Below are 5391 nucleotides of genomic sequence, written 5' to 3'. Positions count from 1 at the left end.
ATGGCATGTCCTTTTATACAGGATCCTGACGTTCACTTGATAATCCTCTAGAAGTAACCTAATAATTAGAATTTCCTTTAGGATTTCCAGTGGTTGGATGCATTGATGACACTCATATACCCATCATCACACTTTCTGAAAACGGATTATTGTATGGAATGGAAGGATGCTGCCAGATGGTAGTACGAGATATATGCCATAACCACCACCACAGCTGTTAATTTATTTACATTTTTTATAGTCATCTTTATTTCCTACAAATACTTTATTCTTTTTCCTGTTGGGTGTTAATATTCTTCCTCCATCTCCTCTTCATCTGTCAGTGGTGCTGGTGTTTGGCTGGCCTGAGTAGAAGTCAAATGTTAATGTCATTACCCTAATTAATAAATGTAACAGGTGGGATCAGAGAACATTTCATTATGTGAAAAGAGCATAGACCCTTTTCACATTTCTGGCTTTCCGAAGCTGAAGTCGTCATAGTTGGGTTAACTCTTATAGCGGTAAATGAGAGAATACATTAAATATATATTTTTGTGTCTCCATTTGCTCAAATAGCAAGAGAAAAACTCCACAATAGTGATTTCACAACTTTCAAAAAGATGGAAAAATTAAAGTGAGATTGATAACTGCAGTGAAAAGAGAGAAAGATGTTAATTTTAACTATCACTCCCAAAGACGCTTTATTAGAAACACTCTCACAGCAGCGGTAATTTGATTTTTGTAATTTGATGCAAAAGTAATATAATACAAAGTATTAGTGTTATAAATGTACATACATAAAAAATAAATAAAAAAAAACGTTGCAGGATTTACGATATTGATGACCATTAAAACACGTCATCACAGTCTGTGAAAAGGGTCTATGTGGGAAAAGCTGCTGCACATTGGACACTGAATGATATTTAATATGTCAAATGTTTGTAAAGTCATTAAACCTACACCCATGAACATTTTATGCTTAAAGCTTTTCCTGATTAAATTATGTTTTTATTTTATTTTATTTTTAGCTGCTGCCACATTCTTTGTTTGCCTTTTGGATACCATGAAAATTAAACTTAATTAAAATAATTAAGAATTAAACTTGTGTATTGACCCGGAAGTATGCAAACGTCTTTTTGTTGGGTGCTGTTGCCATGGTGAATCGTAATTTTGGAGCTCCATTGATCGTGGCTTTTCATAGTTGGAGTGCATGAGCTTAACTCAGAGTCAGTCTACTCAGAGTTGAATGAACTACCTCAATTCAGCTGTTCTGAAACCCAAAACTCAGAGTTTCCCATCTCAGAGTAAGTCAACTCAGAGTTCAGGTTTAAACTCAGAGTTGGTTGAACCTCCTTTCTGAAACAGGCCCCTGTGCTGTTGTGTTTGTTGTTGACAGACATGTTTATTTTCTCTGCCTTAAGGCCCGGGTATACTTCACTTACCGCGCCCTGACGCGTCACGCGCGCAGCCCTGTCCGCGCGTCTTTCAAAGTATACTACACAACGGATGCGCGGATGATCGCGTTCGACACATGCGCATTAAAAAACTGTCTATGCTCTACCAGACATCGGAGGGCAGCACTGAGTCCTGTCATCAACGGGACATTTGCTGGGCATGATCGGAGAAGAATTGTAGTGCATCCACCATTGCAACATAGTTTGGAAGAAACACTGAAGAATCAAAAATTCTCTCTTTTTTTCAAGCGTGTTGTTTTTAAAACGGTCTTTGCACACTCTTCTTCGACGGCTGAACACTGTGAACCGCCGTGTTCGGTCGCCGTTCAGGTCGCTCCGCTAAGACTTTGCTTTTATTTATTATTCTACTCTCTTTTACTCTCTATTTTTTCCAACGGATCATCTGCTTTGATCTGTTACGACAGCAAAACACTTCTGGAATTTGGTTACCGCTACACTGACCTGTTTCAGGACACTTTCTCCAATCTTCCATCTGAGATTCGCCGGGACGCCGAGTTGAACAATGGCCACTCGAGTCGACGGCGAAGATTCAAAAAACACCGCGGGAAACGCGCTGGGATCCGCAACAGACTGAGAAAAAGAGCATTCAGTCCTCCTCTCCCGAGCATTTTGCTCGCAAATGTCCAATCCTTGGAGAATAAGATGGACGATCTTAGAGCCAGGATAAGTTTTCAACGGGACATGAGAGACTGCAACATCTATTGTCTGTCCGAAACATGGCTCACGCCAGCGGTCCCGGATACAGCCGTGACGCCGTCCGAGAACTTCTCTGTTTTTCGGATGGACAGAACAGCCGAGGCCGGGAAATCTAAAGGCGGTGGAGTGTGTTTCATGATAAACAAGAAATGGTGCGATCCTAGGAACATCTCCATTCTTTCGCGATCCTGCTCGCCTCACTTGGAACATTTAACTATCATTTGCCGGCCTTTCTACCTACCGAGGGAGTTTTCCTCGGTCATCGCTACTGCCGTTTATATTCCACCACAGGCAGACACGGGGCTGGCTCTATCTGCCCTCCATGATGTGACCAGCGGCTTCATAAACAAACACCCCGACGCTGCTTTCATCGTTGCGGGTGATTTTAACAAAGCAAACCTAAAGAAAGTATTGCCAAACTTTCACCAGCATGTCTCCTGTCCCACACGAGGAGCAAACACACTGGATCATTGCTACTCTCCGTTTAAGAACGCCTACAAAGCTCGGTCACAGCCAGCTTTTGGCAAATCGGACCATGCCGCCATTTTCCTCACACCGGAATATAAACAAAGGCTCGTTCAAGAGCCCCCGGTGAGGAGGGAAGTCAAACGCTGGTCATCCCATTCAGAGATCACGCTACAGGCAGCTCTTGATGACGTCGACTGGGACATGTTCCGCGCGAGTTCTGAAGACGTCAGCGAGTTCACAGAAGTGGCGCTCTGCTTTATTAACACACTGACAGAGCAAGCCACACAAACAATAACTATAACGTCCTTCCCTAATCAGAAACCGTGGGTGGACAGTTCAATTCGCACTGCAGTAAACTCGCGCACTACCGCTTACAATGCCGGTCTCCTAACGGGGGATATGAGGGAGTACAAAGCTTCATGTTACGCCCTCCGGCGCGCCGTTAAAGCCGCAAAACTCCGCTATAAAGACAGAGTGGAATCTCATTTCCAACTCAACGACTCCCGGCGGATGTGGCAGGGACTGAGGACCATCTGTGCTTTTGGAACTAAATCCTCTGCAGAGGTGAGAGCTGATCCGTTGCTGGTGAACGAGTTAAACTCTTTCTACGCTCGCTTTGATGGTAATCGCGGCAGCGCGACTCCGGCGAGTGACGCGTCAGAGAGAGTCCCTCAGAGCAGCAACGGTCACGTGATCTCTGTCTCGGAGGACGAGGTTCGGAGGGCACTCAAACGTGTGGATGTCAGGAAAGCTGCTGGGCCGGATGGTATTTCAGGTCGTGTTCTGCGGTCCTGTGCTGATCAGCTCGCAGGGCTCTTTACATCCATATTTAACGAGTCCCTTGCTACATCTGTTGTCCCCACCTCCTTCAAACGATCCTCCATCATCCCTGTACCTAAGATCAGTAAACCCTCTTGCCTAAATGACTATCGTCCAGTGGCTCTCACATCTTTAGTCATGAAGGTCTTTGAGAGACTCATTAAAAACAACATTTGCTCCTCCATTCCTGACACTTTGGACCCTCTTCAGTTTGCCTATCGTCCCAATAGATCGACTGAAGATGCCATTTCTCACGTCCTTCACTCCTGCCTCACTCACATCGACAGCAAAAGTGGGAACTATGTCAGGCTGCTATTTATTGACTATAGCTCAGCCTTTAACACCATAGTTCCCATTAAGCTAACACACAAACTCCTGGATCTAGGCCTGAATTCTTCTCTCTGCCTCTGGATTGAAGATTTCCTCACTGGCAGACCCCAGGCGGTGAGAGTAGGCCAGTTCACCTCCACCTCCATCACCCTGAGTGTTGGAGCTCCACAGGGCTGTGTGCTGAGTCCCCTGCTCTACTCTCTCTACACCCATGACTGTTTGTCCACACACAGCTCCACCTCGATCATCAAGTTTGCTGATGATACTGTTGTCCTGGGTCTCATCTCCAACAACAATGAGACGGCATACTTGGACGAAGTGGAGCAACTGACATCATGGTGCCAGGACAACTGTCTCTCTCTGAATGTTAACAAGACCAAAGAACTGATTGTGGACTTCAGGAAGAGACAGCATCGGTCATACTCCCCTCTCATGATCAGCGGGACACCGGTAGAGAGAGTGAGCAGCTTCAAATACCTGGGTGTGAACATCTCCGAGGATCTGACCTGGACTACACACATCCAGACACAGGTGAAAAAAGCCAGGCAAAGACTGTACCACCTGCGCCAGCTGAGGAAATTCAGGGTTTCACCAGCCATCCTGAAAACTTTCTATCGAGGGGCGATAGAAAGTGTCCTGACTCAGTGCATCACAGCGTGGTACGGGAACAGCACCAGTCACGACTGCAAAGCCCTGCAAAGAGTGGTGCGCTTATCCGAGCGCATCTCAGGCTCAGCTCTCCCGCCTCTGCAGGACATCTACACCAAACGCTGCAGAGGTAGAGCTACTAAAATCATCAGAGACATTAATCACCCTGCAAACTCTCACTTCACCCTGCTGCCATCTGGTAAGCGCTTCCGTAGCCTGATGGCAAAGACTGAAAGACTCAGGAGGAGTTTCTTCCCCCAGGCCATCAGACTCCTGAACTCAGTCACGTGACTTCACTTCACCCCGCACACGCATAAACATCCAGTTTATACATTAACATTCACATACTGCCATTGCACTGCACTTTACGTTCCTATTGTTACTGTGTAACAACCTGTAATAAACCTGTTTGCACATCATACTCCTGTTTGCACATTATACTCCGATTTGCAATTATACCTATTGCTTGCACATTATACTTCTCTATATATAAATATATATATATATATTATGTTAACCACTTATTTTTAAGTCTACAGTTTATCTCACTTATCATATCCACTTACTTTATATTTTATATTTTAATTTTATTTTTTTATTTTTATCTTATTTCCTATTTTTATCTTACTTGATTTATTTATAACTCTACTTATGTTAATACTTTTATTCTAATTTTATTCTATTTCTATTTTAATTTCCCTTGTGTTCTTGTAACTGTTATTTGCACTGTCCATGGAGCGGACCTGTTTACATTTCACTGCCAGTTGTATATTGTGTATATAACTGTGTATGTGACAAATAAAACTCTTGAATCTTGAATCTTGAATCTCAATACTGTGTGTATTGCCACCTAGTGGACTCTTCTGTACTGCTGGCGCATGCGCTGTTGCACGTGGACCGTCCGCGCGGTCTCAAAATTTGGGCTGCGTGCGGACGGGGTGTGCGGCCGGCCGCGAGCCCTCCGAAAAATTACGTC

The sequence above is a fragment of the Gobio gobio genome (genome assembly GCF_949357685.1).
Source record: "Gobio gobio genome assembly, chromosome: 1".
Lineage (NCBI taxonomy): Eukaryota > Metazoa > Chordata > Actinopteri > Cypriniformes > Gobionidae > Gobio > Gobio gobio.
This window is presented reverse-complemented; position numbering follows the sequence as displayed.